General features: G+C 45.5%; 1 long non-coding RNA gene across 1 annotated transcript in view; it reads right to left on the reverse strand.

The window, feature by feature from the left end:
• Positions 1 to 21,323, reverse strand: part of LOC140484549 (uncharacterized) — a 99,533-nt gene that overhangs the window by 66,181 nt on the left and 12,029 nt on the right. The window lies entirely within an intron of this gene.

The following is a 21,323-nucleotide window of genomic DNA, read 5'->3' on the forward strand; positions in this document are numbered from 1 at the left end:
CTTTCCTCCAAAATTCCAAAACAATGCAACAACATATAAAACAGTTATTGCTGCTCCTGAAATTCAAGGAAATCAATTCCAACGCCCAAAATACCTCAAAAAAGGAGCAGCTATTACAGCCTGAAATCTTTGCAGTCTTCCATCTTGAATTACCTAGAATCTATTTGAGTCTCATCGTTTGCATAATTGAACCTGTTAAATTTGAGATAAAACCATTTCAGAGATTACTGCAAAAAAAGATGCCATTTAGAAACTCTGCCAGCTTTCCTCACAAACACCTGCATAGCTTTTTTTTGTCCCCTTCACGCTGTCAATTTACACATTTTGCTTTTCAGAAAATAATCCTTTGCTGTCTTGAATGCCTGATTTGTACCGACCTCACCACACATTCAGGCAGAACACTCCAAATCCTAACCATTTCATGCAGGAAATAACTTCCACATGTTGCCATTGCTTCTTTTTCCACTTATCCGAAATAAATTCTTTTACCAATGGGAATGGTTTTTACCCAATGTACTCTGAGTTAATGAATGCACTATGTTCCGAAAATATTTTATGCTATCTACTTAATTTTAAAACTGGTTACCTTCACTATGCATGGAATAATCAAGAAAATTGAAATCTTCCTCTGAATTGAATCTGATGAGATTTAAGGAAGGTATTGATATAACCTTCCTTACTTTGACTTGGTCCTTTGTAATGACATTTCTACGTTCTTTACTGTTGCTCATGCAGAAATTTTCTGCACTTAATTCAAATATTAACTCATCTTGATTTTAGCATTTTGAGCTTTGACAACTAAAGGGCATTGTTCTGTAAGTGGGACTGAGGGCTAAATATCAATCTCAGTACATGTTTCTATATCCTTGTGCACTTGGTTGACACCACATCCACAAGCATCCCCAGACCCTCCATCACCGACGCTCGGGAGCAGCAGTGCGTATTACCTACAAGATTCACCGCAGAAGTTCACCAAAGATCCTTCGGCAGGATCTTCTCAATCCATAACTACTTCCATCTAGAAGGACAAGTGCAGCAGATACATAGGAGCACCATCCCTGCGAGTTCCCCTCCAAACCATTCACCATCCTGAGTTGGAAATATCACTGTCTCTGGGTGAAAATCCCTCTCGAAGGCATTGTGGGTCCACCCACAATGGACAGTTAGATTGCAGCAGCTCAAGAAGCTCATCCCCACCTTTTGAATTTGGCAAGTAGGAATGAGCAATAAATGCTGGCTCAGCCAGCGATGCCTGATTCCCATGACTGTAAAAAAAGAGAAAAGCTCAATTGGGAATTGTGATTTATTGCTCTCGATGCCAGGGAAGGCACTGCTTGAGTTCTGATGGGATACTCCCAGGCTTCTCATTGTCATCTATGTCATTCAGGACTTGGGAACATTCCACCTGCTTCCTGTCTTCAGTTTACTGGAACAGAATATCCCATATTGTACAGTTATGTCTGTGTCAGAAATACTGCTGTTAATAAACTTTGGTTCCTGCTCTTTCATTGTCTTCGCTAGGGTATGTACTGCTGCCTTCTCAGTGTTTTGTGCTGAGAAACTTGCCTTCGCTCTCAGTACAGACCAGTCACTGATGGAGTTGTCCATCTCATCAAACATCTTAACCAACAATTCTGTCCCCTCATTGTTCCACCGTGTACAAACTGCAGTGTCTGCAATGGATCAAATGAGTGTTTATGAGCTGCTTTAGTATTAGAAATTCAATATAGATTAGGTTCAACATGGTTCTATATTTATAACTAAACACTAACCCCAGTCTCCCCGTTATTTACACCGTGTTTCCATCTCTTTAGTTTCTGTTTAATCTTCAATGTGTTTCAGATTGTGGGGAAATGAGGTCACTCCAAATGGGTATAGAAGAGAAATTTGAAGTCACTCCGATCCAGACTGAGAGGGACTGTGTCGATCTTGGAAATGATCAGCATCATGTGAATATTTTTGGCTGATTCTGCACCCCACCCACACATCTTTCAACTGGCTGTGTTCAAGGTTGAAACTCTATTGACCATTTCCCAGTCTCCACTCGAGCTAAGGAAGGACCATCTCATTGTGAGGTCAGAGGCCCAGTCACTCAGAGACATGGCCTCACAGTATGGTTTCTACAGGATATCTCTGCCTCAATGTTTCCTGCTGGGGACATGCACAGGCATGAAGGAACCAGAGTGGGTCTCTGTCTGGGCTGCAATGGAACAGTGACAATTACCCTCAATATTCGTGGGCCTGTGGGGTACATTACTCCAGGAAGCAGGAGATTCAGCTCCAGTTCCCAGTTACACTGCTGGGAGGAGAAACTGTGTCGGAGTGAAAGGGAACTGTGTGTCTCAGCTGAGATGGACTCCTCTGCCAACAACATCCACTTTCTCTGATTCACTCGGTGAGAACCATTTTTTGGATATTCCTGGGCTTTTGTTTTCCTGGAATTGGACTCCACAATAAAGCAGCTCCAGTGACAGAGAAATAAAGATACGGCTTGTGAATGGAACAGTGAGCACAAAATCCTGGGTTCCTGCACAAACTAATGTGTCCACAGAAGTAAATTGCAGGACTCTGCTGGGAGCTATTTCTCACTGAGTGACAGAATGTTCCTACATTTTGTTCGAATGACCTCCCCTCTCTCTCTTGCATTACATTGAAGTATTTGCAGCATTGTTTTTCTTTCGAAGAGAATATTCGATCAGTGACAGTATAGTGACCGGAAATGGCAGAATGGAAGCATGCATGAAAGCCAAATATGAAGACCAAACCTTCTGATCATACATTTCACAGAAAGATTGTCTCATTTCTTTCTCTGCCGTGCCATATGCTGATCCTGATCCAGGAACTGGCGTACAAGACAGCATGCCATTGACACTCGGACAACAATGCGGAATAAAAACGGAAAGAACTCTAGATGCTGTAAATCAGAAAGAAAAATAGAAATTGTTGGAAAACCTCAGCAGGTCTGGCAGCATCTGTGGAGGGAAATCCCTTCTGACGATGGGTCACTGCCGGAAGTTTTAACATTGATTTCTCTCAACAAATGCTGCCAGACTTGCTGAGCTTTTCCAGCAATTTTTAGTGTCATTTCAGAAGACAATTCAGGCTCACTGCTGATGACGGCTATTCCTGGAGCATTGTTTTATTTTCAGGGATTCACAACTTGTTCGATATTTGGTGATTTGGCCCATTCACAGATGCAACTGATATTGGGTTGGCTGGCCAGGCTAGAATTTTTGTCCCACCCTAATTGCTCAGAGTGTAAGTGAGTGAACCACATTGCTGTAATTCTGAAATCACATGCAGGTTAGATGAGGTAAGGAAGACAATTTCCTTCCCTATACATCAGTGAAACTGATGGGTTTATTTTTCCCAATTAGCAATAATGGTTTCATGGTCCTCATTAAACTCTCCATTCCAGGATTTTACTGAATTCTGATTCCACCGTCTGCTAAGACAGGATTTGAACCCAGTTCCCAGACCATTACCTGGGTCACTGGATTCCTGGCCAGTCATGTCCATATCCTGTGAATAAAAAGAAATCACCTTGCACATTGTGGTCCATGTGGGTATCAAGGACGTAGGGGGGACAATGAAAGGGATTCTGCTGAGGGAACCTGGCCATCTGAGGTTTAAATTAAAACACAAGATGCCAATTTGAATAGACTCTGCACTGCTATGGTGAAATTGTAATGGTTGAAATCCGATCTTATTTTGGCATCTGTAACTCAATAAATTGATGTCGGACAAATGAGTTTTGATTCATGGGACACTGACACCAGTCCTGGGTGAAAGAGGATGATAAACTGTTGGGACAGTCTTCATTTTCACTGAGCACAACTACTCTTTGTAATTCTCTTCCACAGAGAGCAGCAGATGCTGAGTTGTTATCAAGAATCATGTTGGATCTACAAGCAAATTAATTAATGATTGTGGGAGTGGAGGTGGAGTCAGGCTGGAATGTGCAGAAGATCAATCTTCTTTCATGGGGAGGCTTAATTGCCCCCAAGATGCTGTGCTGCTTGTGGTGAGGTGACATGGGAGGCAAATACCTGACTCAGTGTTCCTGTCACAATTGACATTTTGTGACATGATTGTTGCTAGACTGACCATGGACATCCCCTGAAATTAAGCTTGTTAATTTCTTCCTTTCAATAATATTAATTATACTACAGGCCTTTTAATCACTCCAACCAATCACACTACAGTCCAAACATGCGACCATAGTGAATTTCAGTGAGTGGACTGCAACAGTTTCACTTGTAGAAGTACTCACCCCACCGTCCTCTAACTGCTTTCGAACTTAGAGCTTTTGAAGATGCACTTAACCTGCACAATCTTATAAAAGTTACTGCTCTCCTCTCAAGCTGCTTTAAGCAGAAATCAACGCTATCGTGAACCGCATCCTCACAATCTGTTTCAGTGATACTGACCTGCAGCACACTCCTTCCAGTCCGTTTCACAGTGATAATGACCTGCAGCATATGCATATCACTGTCTGTGTCAAAACATTTCCCTTCAGTTACCCTTTCATTCTTCACCCACTAACTTTAAACTGATGCCCTCTCGTCCCCAATTTCCAAGCCTGGGAAAAAGATTGAATGCCCTCACCCTTTCCATGCCTTTCATGATCTGGTACACTTCGAAAAGATCCAACCTCAGTTTCCTGCACTCTGAAGAAATGTCCTAACTTACCCAATCTCTCCTTAGAACTCAGACAGTTGAGTCGTGGCAACATCCCAGTAAATTTTAGTTTGGTAACATCCTTCCTGGAGCAAGGTCACCAAAACTGAACACAATGCTCCCAAGTGCAGCCTTATCAACGTTCTGTATAACTGCAACATCACTTCCCAACTTCTGTATTCAGTGCTGTAACTGATGAAGGTCAGTGTGCCAAATGCCTCCTTCACTATCCTGTCTACCTGTAACTCCACTTTCAGAGAACCATGCATCTGAACTACAAGGTTGCACTACACTCCTTAAAGCCCTAACATTCAGCGTGAAATTCCTGTCTTGATTTGACTTTCCAAAATGCAAGACCTTCAGTCAGAGAGGTGCGTAGCATGAAAACAGACGCAACCCGTCCACGTTGAGTAGATATCCCAACCCAACCTTGTTCCACTTGCCAGCACCAGGCCCACATCTCTCCAAACCCTTCCTATTTATATACCCATCCAGATCCTTTTAAATGTTGCAACTGTACCAGCCTCCACCACTTCCTCTGGCAGCTCATTCTACACACACACTACCCTCTGCAAGAAAATGTTGCCCCTTAGGTCTCTTTTATATCTTTCCCCTCTCACTCTAAACCTATGCTCCCTAGTTCTAGACTCCCCACCCCAGGGAAAAGATTTTGTCTTTTTACTCTATCCAAGCCCTTCATAATTTTATAAACCTCTATAAGATCACTGCTTAGCCTCTGATGCTCCTGGGAAAACATCCCCAGCCTATTCAACCTCTCCCTCTCGCTCAAATCCTCCAACCCTGACAACATCATTGTCAATCTTTACTGAATCCTTTCAAATTTCGAGATATCCCTCTGATCGAAAGGAAATCAGAATTGCACAAAATATTCCTAAATATTGTTGGCTTCATCAACATCCGCAAAATTACCTCCTAACTCCTATACTCAATATCCTGACCAGTAAAGGAAAGCATACCAATTGCCTTCTTTACTATCGTTTCTACCTAGGATGCCACTTTCAAAGAGCTATGAACCTGCACTCCAAACTCTATTTGTTCATCAACACTCCCTAGGACCTTACCATTAAGTGCACAAGTCCTGATAAGATTTGCTTTCCCAAGATGCAACACTCCCCATTTATCTAAATTAAACTCCATCTGCCACTCCTCAGCCCATTTGTCCATCTGATCAAGATCCCATTGTAATCTGAGGTAGACAATAAATAATAGGATCAGGAGTAGGCCATTCTGCCCTTCAAGCCTGCACCGCCATTCAATATGATCATCGCTGATCGTCCTTAATCAGTATCCTGTTCCTGCCTTATCTCCATAACCCTTGACTCCACTATCTTTAAGAGCTCTATCCAACTCTTTCTTAAATGAATCCAGAAACTGGGCCTCCACTGCCCTCTGGGGCAGAGCATTCCACACAGCCACCACACTCTGGGTGAAGAAGTTTCTCCTCATCTCTGTCCTAAATGGTCTACCCCATATTTTTAAGCTGTGTCCTCTGGTTCGGCACTCACCCATCAGCAGAAACATGTTTTCTGCTGCCAGAGTGTCCAATCCTTTAATAATCTTATATGTCTCAATCAGATCCCCTCTCAGTCTTCTAAACTCAAGGGTATATAAGCCCAGTCGCTCCAGTCTTTCAGTGTAAGGTAATCCTGCCATTCCAGGAATTGACCTCGTGAACCTAAGCTGCACTCCCTCAATAGCCAGAATGTCTTTCCTCAAATTTGGAGATCAGAACTGCACACAGTACTCCAGGTATGGTCTCACCAGGGCCCTGTACAGCTGCAGAAGCACCTCTTTGCTTCTATACTCAATCCCTCTTGTTATGAAGGCCATAATGCTATTAGCCTTCTTCACTATCTGCTGTACCTGCATGCTTACCTTCATTGACTGGTGTACAAGAACACCTAGATTTCTCTGTACTGCCCCTTTACCTAAATTGATTCCATTTAGGTAGCAATCTGCCTTCCTGTTCTTGCCACCAAAGTGGATAACCATACATTTATCCACATTAAACTGCATCTGCCATGCATCTGATCACTCCCCTAACTTGTTCAGGTCACTCTGTAATCTCCTAACATCCTCATCACATTTCACCCTGCCACCCAGCTTAGTATCATCAGTAAATTTGCTAATGTTATTGCTACTTCTTTGTTGACCACTACACCTCCAATTTTGGTATCACCTGCAAACTTACTAACTATATGTCCTATGTTCACATCCAAATTATTCATACAAATGACAAAAATTAGTGGACCCAGCACCGTTTCTTGTGTCACTCCATTGGTCACAGGTCTCCAGTTTGAAAAACAAACTCCACCACCACCATCTCTCTTTGACCTTTAAGCCAGTTTTGTATCCAAATGGCTCCCTGTATTCCATGAGATCTAACCTTGCTAACAAAGTCTCCCATGGGGAACCTTGTCAAACCCCTTACTGAAGTCCATATAGATCACGTCCACCGTTCTGCCCTCATCAATCCTCTTTGTGACTTCTTCAAAAACCTCAAATAAGTTCTTGAGACATAATTTCCCACACACAAAGACATGTTGACTATCCCTAATGAATCCTTGGCTTTCTGAATAGGTGTAAATCTTATCCCTCCAACAACTTGCCTACCACCAAAGTGAAGCTCACCATTCTACAGTTCCCTGGCTTGTCCTTACCACCTTTCTTAAATCGTGGTACCACGTTTGCCAATTCCAGTCTTCCGGCACCTCACCTGTGACTATCAATAAGACAATTATCTGAGCAAAGGGCCCTGCGATCATTTCCTGAAATTCCTCTCAAGTTCTAGAGGACACCTCATTGGGTCCTGGGGATATTAAACTCCATTTGCTATTTCTCTGCTCACTTCCCCAGCTGATCAAGGTCCTGCTGCATTTTCTATAATCTCCCTCACTGTCCACGATACCACCTATTTTAGTGTCATCAGCAAACTGACTACTCATACCTTGTACACTCTCACCCAAATCACTGATATAGACAACAAACAGCAATGGGCCTAGCAATGACTCCTGAGGGACTCCAATAGTCACAGGCCTGCAATCGGACAAGCATCTTTGACTATTACCCTCTGTTTCCCACTCTCAAGCCAATTGTGTATCCAATTTGCCAGCTTGCCCTGGATTTCGTGAGATCGAACCTTTCAGAGCAGCCGACCATGTGGAACCTTATCAAAGGCCATATGGCTCTGTTTCTGGTTCCCAGTTACTGTTTGTCCTTTATAGGGATCACTTTAAAACTTAATCATCCCAAAGTTTGTGAGAAGATTTGTAGCTCGGGTGCTGGTTGTTGTGGTTGTGTTCGCCGAGCTGGGAATTTGTGTTGCAGACGTTTCGTCCTCTATCTAGGTGACATCCTCACTGTTTGGAAGGCTCCTGTGAAGTGCTTCTGTGATGTTTCCTCCAACACCGAATGGAGAATTCACCACAAAGGTATACAGGAAAGCCACACACACAGACCAAGTCCTGAACTAAGAAAGCAACCACCCCAACACACACAAAAGAAGTTGCATCAAGACACTATTCAAAAGGGCCACAACATACTGCAGCACACCAGAATTGCAAAAACAGGAAGAAAACACCTCTACAATGTATTCACCAAAAATGGATACCCCTGCAATTTCATCAACAGATACCTAAGGGAAAAACAATGGAATGAGGACATGCCACAACTCAAAGGAGTGGCCACGTTACCATACATCAAGAACATTTCTGAACTGACAGCCAGACTACTGCAACCACGAGGACTCATAACAGCACACAAACCAACAGCCACGCTCAGACAACAACTCACCAGGACAAAGGACCCGATACCCAGCATGAGCAAACCAACGTAGTGTACAAAATCCCATGCAAGGGCTGCACAAAACACTACATAGGAGAAAAAGGAAGACAGCTAACGTATCCATGAACACCAACTAGCCACGAAACGACATGACCAGCTATCCTTAGTAGCAAATCATGCAGATGACAGGCAACATGAGTTCAACTGGGACAACGCTACTATTATAGTACAAGCCAAACAGAGAACAGCCAGGGAATTCCTAGAGGCATGGCACTCATCCACAGATTCTATCAACAAACACATCGACCTGGACCCAATATACCGGCCACTGCAGCAGACAGCTGGAACTGACAACTGGAAGCGGCAGAGACAAACCACTATAAATGCTGGAGGAAACATCACAGAAGCACTTCACAGGAGGCTCCCAAGCGCTGAGGATGTCACCTAGACAGGGGATGAAATGTCTGCAACACAAATTCCCAGCTCGGCGAACAGAACCACAACAACCAGCACCTGAGCTACAAATCTCACAAATCTCGATGAGACTGTTTGCAGTGACTGTATGGTCACAGGGAGGTGTGTAGGTGAGTACAGATTCTCTATGTGACTGTTTGCAGTGAGTGTATGGTCACAGGGAGGTGTGTAGGTGAGTACAGATTCTCTCTGTGACTGTTTGCAGTGACTGTATGGTCACAGGGAGGTGTGTAGGTGAGTACAGATTCTCTATGTGACTGTTTGCAGTGAGTGTATGGTCACAGGGAGGTGTGTAGGTGATTACAGATTCTCTCTGTGACTGTTTGCAGTGACTGTATGGTCACAGGGAGGTGTGTAGGTGAGTACAGATTCTCTATGTGACTGTTTGCAGTGAGTGTATGGTCACAGGGAGGTGTGTAGGTGAGTACAGATTCTCTATGTGACTGTTTGCAGTGACTGTATGGTCACAGGGAGGTGTGTAGGTGAGTACAGATTCTCTATGTGACTGTTTGCAGTGACTGTATGGTCACAGGGAGGTGTGTAGGTGAGTACAGATTCTCTATGTGACTGTTTGCAGTGAGTGTATGGTCACAGGGAGGTGTGTAGGTGAGTACAGATTCTCTCTGTGACTGTTTGCAGTGAGTGTATGGTCACAGGGAGGTGTGTAGGTGAGTACAGATTCTCTATGTGACTGTTTGCAGTGACTGTATGGTCACAGGGAGGTGTGTAGGTGAGTACAGATTCTCTATGTGACTGTTTGCAGTGACTGTATGGTCACAGGGAGGTGTGTAGGTGAGTACAGATTCTCTATGTGACTGTTTGCAGTGACTGTATGGTCACAGGGAGGTGTGTAGGTGAGTACAGATTCTCTATGTGACTGTTTGCAGTGACTGTATGGTCACAGGGAGGTGTGTAGGTGAGTACAGATTCTCTATGTGACTGTTTGTAGTGAGTGTATGGTCACAGGGAGGTGTGTAGGTGAGTACAGATTCTCTATGTGACTGTTTGCAGTGACTGTATGGTCACAGGGAGGTGTGTAGGTGAGTACAGATTCTCTATGTGACTGTTTGCAGTGAGTGTATGGTCACAGGGAGGTGTGTAGGTGAGTACAGATTCTCTATGTGACTGTTTGCAGTGACTGTATGGTCACAGGGAGGTGTGTAGGTGAGTACAGATTCTCTATGTGACTGTTTGCAGTGAGTGTATGGTCACAGGGAGGTGTGTAGGTGAGTACAGATTCTCTATGTGACTGTTTGCAGTGACTGTATGGTCACAGGGAGGTGTGTAGGTGAGTACAGATTCTCTATGTGACTGTTTGCAGTGAGTGTATGGTCACAGGGAGGTGTGTAGGTGAGTACAGATTCTCTATGTGACTATTTGTAGTAATGTATGGTTACTAGCATCTGTGTCAGTGGGTACAGGTTCTTTTATGAGACTATTTGCAGTGACTGTATGTTTACTGGCAGCTGTGAAAGTGGGGACAGGGTCTCTATGACACTGTTTGCAGTGACTGCATGGCTGTTTGGAGGTGTGTTGATTAGGACATGCTCTCTGAGACTGGTTGCAGTGACTGTACGGTCACTGGGAGATGTGTACATGAGGACAGGCTTTCTATGAGACTGTTTGCAGTGACTGTATGGTTACTGGGAGGTGTGTAGGTGAGGCCAGTCTCACTGGGAGACTGTTTGCAGTGACTGGGTGGTGACTGGGAGGTGTGTAGGTGAGCACAGCCTCTCTATGTGACTGCAGTGACTATGGTTACTGGCAGCTGTGTACCTATGGTACCGGTTCTTTATGAGATGATTTGCAGTGACTGTATGTTTATTGGGAGCTGTGAAAATGGGGACAGAGTCTCAATGATACTGCTTGCGGTGACTGTGTGGTTCCTGGGATGGATGTAGTTGTGGATAGGCCCTCTATGAGTCGTTTGCACTGACTGTATGGTTGTTGGAAAGTGTGTAGATGAGGATAGGCTCACTGTGAAACTGTTTGCAGTGACTGTATGATCACATGGAGGTGTGTGCATGAGGCCAGGCTTTCTGTATGATCACTGGGAGGTGTTTACATGAGGACAGACTCGCGATGAGACTGTTTGCAGTGACTGCATGGACACTGTCGGCTGTTTAGATGAGGGCAGTCTCACTGTGAGCCTATTTGCTGTGACTATTGTTTCTGGGAGGTGTGTAGATGAGGACAGGCTCTCTGAGACTGCTTGCAGTGACTGTATGGTTACTGGGAGGTGTGTAAGTAGGGACAGGCTCTCTCTGATACTGTTTGCAGTGAGTGTATGGCCACTGGCAGATGTGTAAGTGGGGATAGGTTCTCTATCACACTGAGTGAAATGACCTGGTTACTATGAGGTGTGGAGATGAGAGTAGTCTCACTGTAAGACTGTTTGCAATGACGGTATGGTTTATGTGGGATGTGTAATCGAGGAGGGCCTCTCTAAGAGAGAGTGTTTGCAGTGACTGTATGGCTATTGTGAGCCTATTTGCCGTGACTGTATGGTTACTGAGAGGTGTGTGCACAAGGACAGGCTTTCCATGACACTGTTTGTGAAGACTGTATTATTTATGGGAGGTGTGTACATGTGGGCAAGGTCTCTCAGATTGATTGCAGTGACTCTATGGTTACTGTGAGGTCTGTAGTTGAGGATGGCCTCTCTATGAGACTGTTTGCAGTGACTGTATAGTTACTGGAAGGTGTGTAAGTTGGGGCAGGTTCTCTATGATACTTTTTGCAGTGACTGCATGGTTACTGGCAGCTGTGTAAGTGGGGATAGCCTCTCTGAGACATCTTGAAGTGACTGCATGGTCACTGGGAGGTGTCTCCATGAGGACAGTCTCACCATGAGAATGTTTGCAGTGTCTGTATCGTTACTGGGAGGTGTTTAGATAAGGGCAGGTTCACTGTGAGACTAATTGCATTGACTGTATGGTTACCGGGAGATGTGTAGATGAGGACAGGCTTTCTGAGAGACTGTTTGAAGTGACTGTATGGTTACTGGGTGGTATGTAGGTAAGGACAGGCTTTTTATGAAACTGTTTGCAGTGACTGTATAGTCACTGGGAGGTGTATAGATGAGGACAGGTTCACTGTGAGACTGATTGTGCTGACTGCATGGCTACTGGGAGGAATGTCAATGAGGACAGACTCTCTCTGTGACTGTTTGCATTGAATGCATGGTTACTGGAAGGTGTGTGGATGAAAATAGGCGCTTTCTGAGACTGTTTGCAGTGATAGTATGGTTACTTGGAAGCGTGTAGATGAGCACCGGTTCTCTATGATACTGTGTGCAGTGACTGCATGGTCACTCGGAGGTGTGTAAGTGCGGACAGGTTCTCTGAGACTGTATTGTTTCTGGGAGGTGTGTAGTTGAGGACTGTTTCTCTATGAGATAGTTTGCAGTGACTGGTTACTGGCAGCTGCGTAAGTGAGGCTAGGCTCCCTATGAGACTGCGTGCAATGACTTGTATGGTCACTGGGATGTGTGTAAGTGGGGACAGGTTCTCCATGATACATTTTGCAGTGACTGCATGGCTACTGGCATCTGTGTAAGTGGGGATAGTCTCTCTGAGACTGTTTGCAGTGACTGTATGAGCACTGGGAGGTGTGTCAATAAGGACAGGCTTTCTATTATACTATTTAAAGTTCCTGTGTGATGACAGGGAGGTGTGTATATGTGGACAGAGTCTCCATGAGACTGATTGCAGTGACTGTATGGTTACTGGGAGGTGTGTGGATGAAGACAGGATCTCTATGAGACTTTTTGCCATGACTGTACAGTAACTGGGAGGCATGTTGTTGAGGCCTGTCTCACTGTGTGACGGTGTGCAGTGTCTGTATGGTAACTGGGAGGTGTGTAGATGAGGACAGGTTCACTGTGAGACTGATTGCACTGACTGTATGGCTACTAGGAGGCATGTCAATAAGGACACTCTGAGACTGCTTACAGTGACTATGGTTACTGGGAGGTGTGTGGATGAAAACCGTCTCACTGTGAGACTGTGTGCAGTGACTGTATGATTACTGGAGGTGTGTAGAAGAGGCCAGTATGACTGTGAGACTGTGTGCAGTGAATGAATAGTTTGTGGGAGTTGTGTAGATGATGCCAGTCTCACTGGAAGACTGTTTGCAGTGACTGTATTGTAATCGGAAGGTGTGTTGATGAGGACAGTCTCACTGGGAGACTGTATGCAGTGACTGTATGAATACTGGGAGGTGTGTACATGAGGCCAGTCTCACTGTGAGACTCTTTGCAGTGACTGTGTGATTACTGGGAGGTGTGTAGAAGAGGCCAGCATCACTGTGAGACTGTTTTCAATGACTGTATGGTTACTGGGATATGTGTAGATTAGGCCAGTCTCACTGTCAGACTGTTTGCAGTGACTGTATGGTTACTGGGAGATATGTAGATAAGGACACGCTTTCTATGGTACTATTTGCAGTGACTGTATGGTTACTGGGAGATATGTAGATAAGGACACGCTTTCTATGGTACTATTTGCAGTGACTGTATGGTTAATGGGAGCTGTATAGAAGAGGCCAGTCTCAATGTGAGACTCTTTGCAGTGACTGTATGGTTACTGGGAGGTGTGTGGATGAGAACAGGCTCTCTCTGAGACTGTTTGCAGTGACAGTATGGTTACTTGGAAGTGTGTTGATGAGTACTGCTTCTCTATGAGACTGTGTGCAATGACTATCGTCACTGGGAGGTGCGTAAGTGGGTACAAGTTCTCCATGATACTTTCTGCAGTGACTGGTTACTGGCAGCTGTGTAAGTGGGGATAGTCTTTCTGAAACTGTTTGCAGTGACTGTATGAGCACTGGGAGATGTGTCGATAAGGACAGGCTTTCTATTATACTATTTGCAGTTCCTGTATGGTGAAAGGGAGATGTGTACATGTGGACAGGGTCTCTATGAGACTGATTGCAGTGACTGTCTGGTTACTGGGAGGTGTGTAGATGAGGACAGGCTCTCTCTTAGACTTTTTTCAGTGACTGTATGATTACTGGGAATTTTGTTGGTGAGGTCAGTCTCACTACGAGTCTGTTTGCAGTGACTGTATGGTTACTGCATGTATGTAGTTGAGGACAGGCTCGCTATGAGAGTGTTTGCAGTGACTGTATGGTTACTAGGAGGTGTGTAAATATAAGGCCAGTCTCACTGGGAGACTCTTTGCAGTGACTCTGTGGTCACTGGGAGGTGTGTAGATGAGGCCAGTCGCCCTCGGAGATTGTGTGCAGTGACTGTCTGGTTACTGGAATGTGTGTGGTTGAAGACAGGATCTCTATGATACTATTTGCAGTGACTGTATAGTTACTGAATAGTGTGTAGATGAGGCCAGTCTCACTGGATGATTGTGTGCAGTGACTGTATGGTTGCTTAGAGGTGTGTAGATTAGGCCAGTCTCACTATGAGACTGTTCGCAGTGACTGTATAGTCACTGGGAGGTGTGTGCATGAGGTCAGTCTCACTATGAGACTGTGTGCAGTGTCTGTATGCATACTGGGAAGTGGGTTGATGAGGCCAGTTTCACTGTGAGTCTGTGTGCAATGACTGGATGGTTACTGGGAGATGTGTGGATGAGGGTCGGCTCACTCTGAGACTGCTTACAATGACTGGTTAGTGGAAGGTGTGTGGATGAAAACCGTCTCTCTATGAGACTCTTTGCAGTGAATGTATGGTTGCTTAGAGGAGTGTAGGAGAGGCCAGTATCACTGTCAGACTGTTTTCAATGACTGTATGGTCACCGGGAGATGTGTAGATAAGGACACGCTATCGATGGTACCATTTGCAGTGACTGTATGGTTAATGGGAGCTGTGTAGAAGAGGCCAGTCTCAATGTGAGACTCTTTGCTGTGACTGGATGGTTACTGGGAGGTGTCAGGATGAGAACAGGCTCTCTCTGAGACTGTTTAGAGTGACTGCATAGTCACTGAAAAGTGTGTAGGTGAGGATAGGTTCACTGTGAGAATGATTGCGGTGACTGTATGGTTACTGAGAGGTGTGTAGATTAGGCCAGTCTCACTGTGAGACTGTTTGCAGTGACGGTATGGTTACTGGGAGGTGTGTGGATGAGAACAGCCTCTCTCTGAGACTGTTTGCACTGACTGTTTGGTAACGTGGAGGTGTGTAGATGAGGACAGGCTCTCGATGAGACTGTTTGTAGTGACTGTATGATTACTGGGAGGTGAGTAGATGAAGACAGGCTGTCTATGAGTCTGTTTGTGTTGACTGCATGGTTACTCGGAGGTGTGTAGCTGAGGACAGGCTCTCTATGAGACTGTTAGCAGTGACTGTATGGTCACTGAAAGGTGTGTAGAAGAGGCCAGTCTTACTTCTACTCCCCATGGGATACTGATTAGCAAGGTTAGATATCATGGAATACAGAGAGAACTAACCATTTGGATACAGAACTGGCTCAAAGGTAGAAGACAGAGTGGTGGAGGGGTGTTTTTCAGACTAGAGGCCTGTGACCAGTGGAGTGCCACAAGAATCGGTGCTGGGCTCTCTACATTTTGTCATTTACATGAATGATTTGGATGCGAGCATAAGAGGTACAGTTAGTAAGTTTGCAGATGACACAAAAATTGGAGGTGTAGTGGACAGCGAAGAGAGTTACCTCAGATTACAACAGGATCTGGTCAAATGGGCCAATGGGCTGAGAAGTGGCAGATGGAGTTTAATTCAGATAAATGCGAGGTGCTGCATTTTGGGAAAGCAAATCTTAGCAGGACTTATACATTTAATGGTAAGGCCCTAGGGAGTGTTGCTGAACAAAGAGACCTTGGAGTGCAGGTTCATAGCTCCTTGAAAGTGGTAGATAGGGAAGTGAAGAAGGCATTTGGTATGCTTTCCTGTATTGGTCAGAGTATTGAGTACAGGAGTTGGGAGGTCATGTTGCGGCTGTACAGGACATCGGTTAGGCCACTGCTGGAATATTGCGTGCAATTTTGGTCTCCTTCCTATCGGAAAGATGTTGTGAAACATGAAAGGGTTCAGAAAAGATTTACAAGGATGTTGCCAGGGTTGGAGGATTTGAAATATAGGGAGAGGCTGAACAGGCTGGGGCTGTTTTCCCTGGAGCGTTGGAGGCTGAGGGGTGACCTTCTAGAGGTTTACAAAATTATGAGGGGCATGGATAGGATAAATAGACAAAGTGTCTTCCTTGGGGTCGGGGAGTCCAAAACTAGAGGGCATAAGTTTAGGGTGAGAGGGGAAAGATATAAAAGAGACCTAAGGGACAACTTTATCACATAGAGGGTGGTACATGTATGGAATGAGCTGCCAGAGGAAGTGGAGGAATTGCAACAATTTAAGAAGTATTTGGATGGGTATATGAATAGGAAGGTTTGGAGGGATATGGGCCGGGTGCTGGCAGGTAGAACTAGACTGAGTTGGGATATCCTGATTTGCACGGACAGGTTGGACCGAAGGGTCTGTTTCCATGCTGTACATCTCTATGTCTCTATGACTGTTTGGTTACTGCGAGGTGGGTAGATGAGGCCAGTCTCAGTGGCAGATTGTTTGCATTGACTTTGCGGTTGCTGTGAGGGGTGCAGATAAGGACAGGTTTGTATTGAGACTGTTTGTAATGACTGTATGGTGACTGGGAGTTGTGCTGATGAGGCCAGTCTCACTGGGAGACTGTGTGCAGTAATTGTATGGTTACTGGGAGGTGTGCGGATGAGGACATGCTCTCTGAGAGGCTCTTTGCAGTGAATATGTGGTCATGGAAGGTGTGTGGATGAAGACAGGCTCTCTATGAGACAGTTTGCAGTGACAGTATGGTAACTGGGAGTCGCGTTGATGAGGCCATCTCACTGTGAGACTGTTTGCAGTGACGGTATGGTTAATGGGAGGTGTGTGGATGAGAACAGCCTCTCTTTGAGACTGTTTGCACTGACTGTTTGGTAACGTGGAGGTGTGTAGATGAGGACAGGCTCTCGATGAGACTGTTTGTAGTGACTGTATGATTACTGGGAGGTGTGTTGATTTGGCCAGTCTCACTGGATGACAGTATGCAGTGACTGTATGGCTGCTTAGAGATGTGTAGAAGAGGCCAGTCTCACTTTGAGATTGTTTTCAATAACTGTATGTTTACTGGGACATGTGTAGATTAGGCCAGTCTCACTGTCAGACTGTTTGTAGTGACTGTATGGTCACTGAAAGGTGTGCAGAAGAGGCCAGTCTTACTTCTACTCCCCATGGGATACTGATTAGCAAGGTTAGATCTCATGGAATATAGGGAGAACTAGCCATTTGGATACAGAATTGGCTCAAAGGTAGAAGACAGAGAGGGTGGTGGTGGAGGGTTGTTTTCAGACTAGAGGCCTGTGACCAGTGGAGTGCCACAAGGATCGGTGCTGGGCCCTCTACTTTTTGTCATTTACATAAATGATTTGGATGCGAGCATAAGAGGTACAGTTAGTAAGTTTGCAGATGACACCAAAATTGGAGGTGTAGTGGACAGCGAAGAGAGTTACCTCAGATTACAACAGGATCTGGACCAGATGGGGCAATGGGCTGAGAAGTGGCAGATGGAGTTTAATTTAGATAAATGCGAGGTACTGCATTTTGGGAAAGCAAATCTTAGCAGGACTTATACATTTAATGGTAAGGCCCTAGGGAGTGTTGCTGAACAAAGAGACCTTGGAGTGCAGGTTCATAGCTCCTTGAAAGTGGTAGATAGGGAAGTGAAGAAGGCATTTGGTATGCTTTCCTGTATTGGTCAGAGTATTAAGTACAGGAGTTGGGAGGTCATGTTGCGGCTGTACAGGACATCGGTTAGGCCACTGCTGGAATATTGCGTGCAATTTTGGTCTCCTTCCTATCGGAAAGATGTTGTGAAACATGAAAGGGTTCAGAAAAGATTTACAAGGATGTTGTCAGGGTTGGAGGATTTGAAATATAGGGAGAGGCTGAACAGGCTGGGGCTGTTTTCCCTGGAGCGTCGGAAGTTGAGAGGTGACCTTCTAGAGGTTTACAAAATTATGAGGGGCATGGATAGGGTAAATAGGCAAAGTTTCTTCCTTGGGGTCGGGGAGTCCAGAACTAGAGGGCATAGGTTTAGGTTGAGAGGGGAAAGATATAAAAGAGACCTAAAGGCAACTTTTTCATGCAGAGTGTGGAATCTGTATGGAATGAGCTGCCAGAGGAAGTGGTGGAGGCTGGTACAATTGCAACATTTTAAGAGGCATTTGGATATGAATAGGAAGGTTTGGAGGGATCTGGGCCAGGTGCTGGCAGATGGGACTAGACTGGGTTGGGATATCTGGTCGGCATAGATGGGTTGGACCGAAGGATCTGTTTCCATGCTGTGCATCTCTATGACTCTATGACTGTATGGTTACTGCGAGGTGGGTAGATGAGGCCAGTCTCAGTGGCAGATTGTTTGCATTGACTCTGTGGTTGCTGTGAGGGTGTAGATAAGGACAGGTTTTGTATGAGACTGTTTGTAATGACTTGGTGGTTACTGGGAGTTGTGTTGATGAGGCCAGTCTCACTGGGAGACTGCGTGCAGTAATTATATGGTGACTGGGAGGTGTGCGGATGAGAGGCTCTTTGCAGTGAATATGTGGTCATGGAAGGTGTGTGGATGAAGACAGGCTCTCTATGAGACAGTTTGCAGTGACAGTATGGCAACTGGGAGTCGTGTTGATGAGGCCATCTCACTGGGAGACTGTTTACAGTCTCTGTTTGGTTACTGGGAGGTGGGTGGATGAGGCCAGTCTCACTGGGAGAGTATTTGCAATGATTGTGTGGTTACTGGGTGGAGTTTAGATAAGGGCAGGTTCTCTATGAGACTGTTTGCAGTGACTCTATGGTCACTGGGAGACGTGTAAATAAGGACACACTCTCTATGATACTGTTTGCAGTGACTGCATGGCAACAGGGTGGTGTTTACATGAGGGCAGGTTCTCCATGAGACTGTTCACAGTGACTGTTTGGTTCCTGGGATGTGTGTAGGTGAGGACAGGCTCTCTATGTGACTGTGTGCAGTGACTGTATATTTACTGGGAGGTGTGTCGATGAGGCCAGTCTCACTGGGAGACTGTGTGCAGTGACTGCATGGTTAGTGGGAGGTGTGTGGATGAGAACATGCCCTCTATACGTCTGTTTGCAGTGACCGTATGGTTACTGGGAGGTGTGTTGATGAAGCTAGTCTCACAGTGAGACAGTTTACACTGACTGTCTGGTACAGTTGGGTGTGTAGATGAGGCCAGTCTCACTGAGACTGTTTGCAGTGACTGTATGGTTACTGGGAGATGTGTAGATGAGGCCAGTGTCACTGTGAGACTATTTGGAGTGACTGTATTGTTACTGGGATGTGTGTAGTTGAGGATCGGCTCCCTGAGACTGTCCACTGTGACTGTCTGGTTACTGGGAGGTGTGTCGATAAGGGCAGGTTCTCTCTCAGACTGTTTGCAGTGGCTATATGGTTACTGGCATGTGTATTGATGAGGCCAGTCTCACTGTCAGTCTGCACGGAGTGACTGTGTTGTTGCTGGAACGTGTGTAGCTGAGGACAGGCTCTCTATGAGACTGTTTGCAGTGACTGTATGGTCACTGGCAGATGTGTGGATAAAGACACGGTATCTATAAAGACTGTTTGTAGTGACAGGCTCTGCATGAGACTGTTTTCAATGACCGTATGGTTACTGGAAGGTGTGTGGATGAAGACAGGCTCACTCTGATACTGTTTGCAGTGTCTGTATGGTAACTGGGAGGTGTGTAAATGAGGCCAGGCTCACTGTGAGACTGTTTGCATTGACTGTGGGAGAACTGTAGTTGAGGACGGTGGGGATGGAGGTGATAGGTCAGGGAGAAGGGTGGAGTGGATAGGTGGAAAGGAAGATAGGCAGGTAGGACAAGTCATGGGGAGAGTGCTGAGATGGAAGTTTGGAACTGGGGTGAGGTGGGGGAAGGGGGAAGGAGAAATGAGGAACCTGTTGAAGTCCACATTGATGCCCTGGAGTTGAAGTGTTCTGAGGCAGAAGATGAAGCTTTCTTCCTCCAGACGTTGGGTGGTGAGGGAGCGGCGGTGAAGGAGGCCAAGAACCTCCATGTCCTCGGCAGAGTGAGAGGGGGAGTTGAAATGTTGGGCCATGGGGTGGTGTGGTTGATTGGTGCGGGTGTCCCAGAGATGTTCCCTAAAGTGACTGTATGGTTACTGTGAGGTGGGTAGATGAGGCCAGTCACCGTGGGCGAATGTGTGCAGTGACTGTGTGGTTACTGGGAGGTGTGTAGATGATGCCAATCTCACTGGGAGACTGTTTGCAGTGACTGTATGGCTACTGGAACTTGTGTAGATGAGGACAGGCTCTCTATGAGCCTGTTTACAGTGACTGTATGGTCACTGGGAGGTGTGTAGATTAGGACAGGCTCTCTCTGTGACTGATTGCAGTGACTGTATGGTTACTGGGAGGTGTGAGGTTGAGGACAGGTTTTCCATAGACTCTTTGCAGTGAAAGTATAGTTACCGGGAGGTCTGTAGATTAGGACAGGCTCTCTTGAGACTGTATGGTTACTGTGAGGAGTGTGGATGAAGACAGGCTCTCTATGGTACTGTTTGCAGTGACTATATGGTTACTGGGAGGTGCGTAGGTGAGCAAAGACTCTCTGTGACTGTTTGCAGTGACTGTATGGTTAGTGTGAGGTGTGTAGATGAGGACAGGCTCTCTATGAAATGTTTGCAGTGACTGTATAGTTACTGGCAGCTGTGTAAGTGGGGAAAGGGTCTCTATGTGACTGTTTGCAGTGACTGTATGGCTACTTGAACTTGTGTAGATGAGGACAGGCTCTCTAATATAATGTTTGCAGTGACTGTATGCCAACTGGGAGGCGTGTTGATTTGGACAGGCTCTCTATGAGACGGTTTGCACTGACTGTATGGTCACTGGGAGGTGTGTAGATCAGAACAGCCTCTATCTGAGACTATTTTCAGTGACTGTATGGTTACCGGTAGGTGTGTAGATGAGGCCAGTGTCACTGAGAGACTATTTTCAGTGACTGGATGGTTACTGGGTCGTCTGTAGTTGAGAATAGACTCTTTATGAGAGTGTTTGCAATGACTGTATGGTTACTGAGAGGTGTGTGAATGAGGAGAGGTTCACTGTGAGACTGATTGCGTTGACTCTAATGTTACTGGGAGATGTGTAGATGAGGTCAGGCTTTCTATGAGTCTGTTTGCAGTGACTGTATGATTACTGGGAGGTGTTTACATGAGGCCAGTCTCGCTGGGAGACTGTGTGCAGTGACTGCGTGATTACTGGGAGGTGTGTAGATGAGAATAGACCCTTTATGAAACGGTTTTCAGTGACAGTAAGGACAGGATCTCTATTATACTATCTGCAGTGAC

This window comes from Chiloscyllium punctatum, chromosome 13 (genome assembly GCF_047496795.1).
Source record: "Chiloscyllium punctatum isolate Juve2018m chromosome 13, sChiPun1.3, whole genome shotgun sequence".
NCBI lineage: Eukaryota > Metazoa > Chordata > Chondrichthyes > Orectolobiformes > Hemiscylliidae > Chiloscyllium > Chiloscyllium punctatum.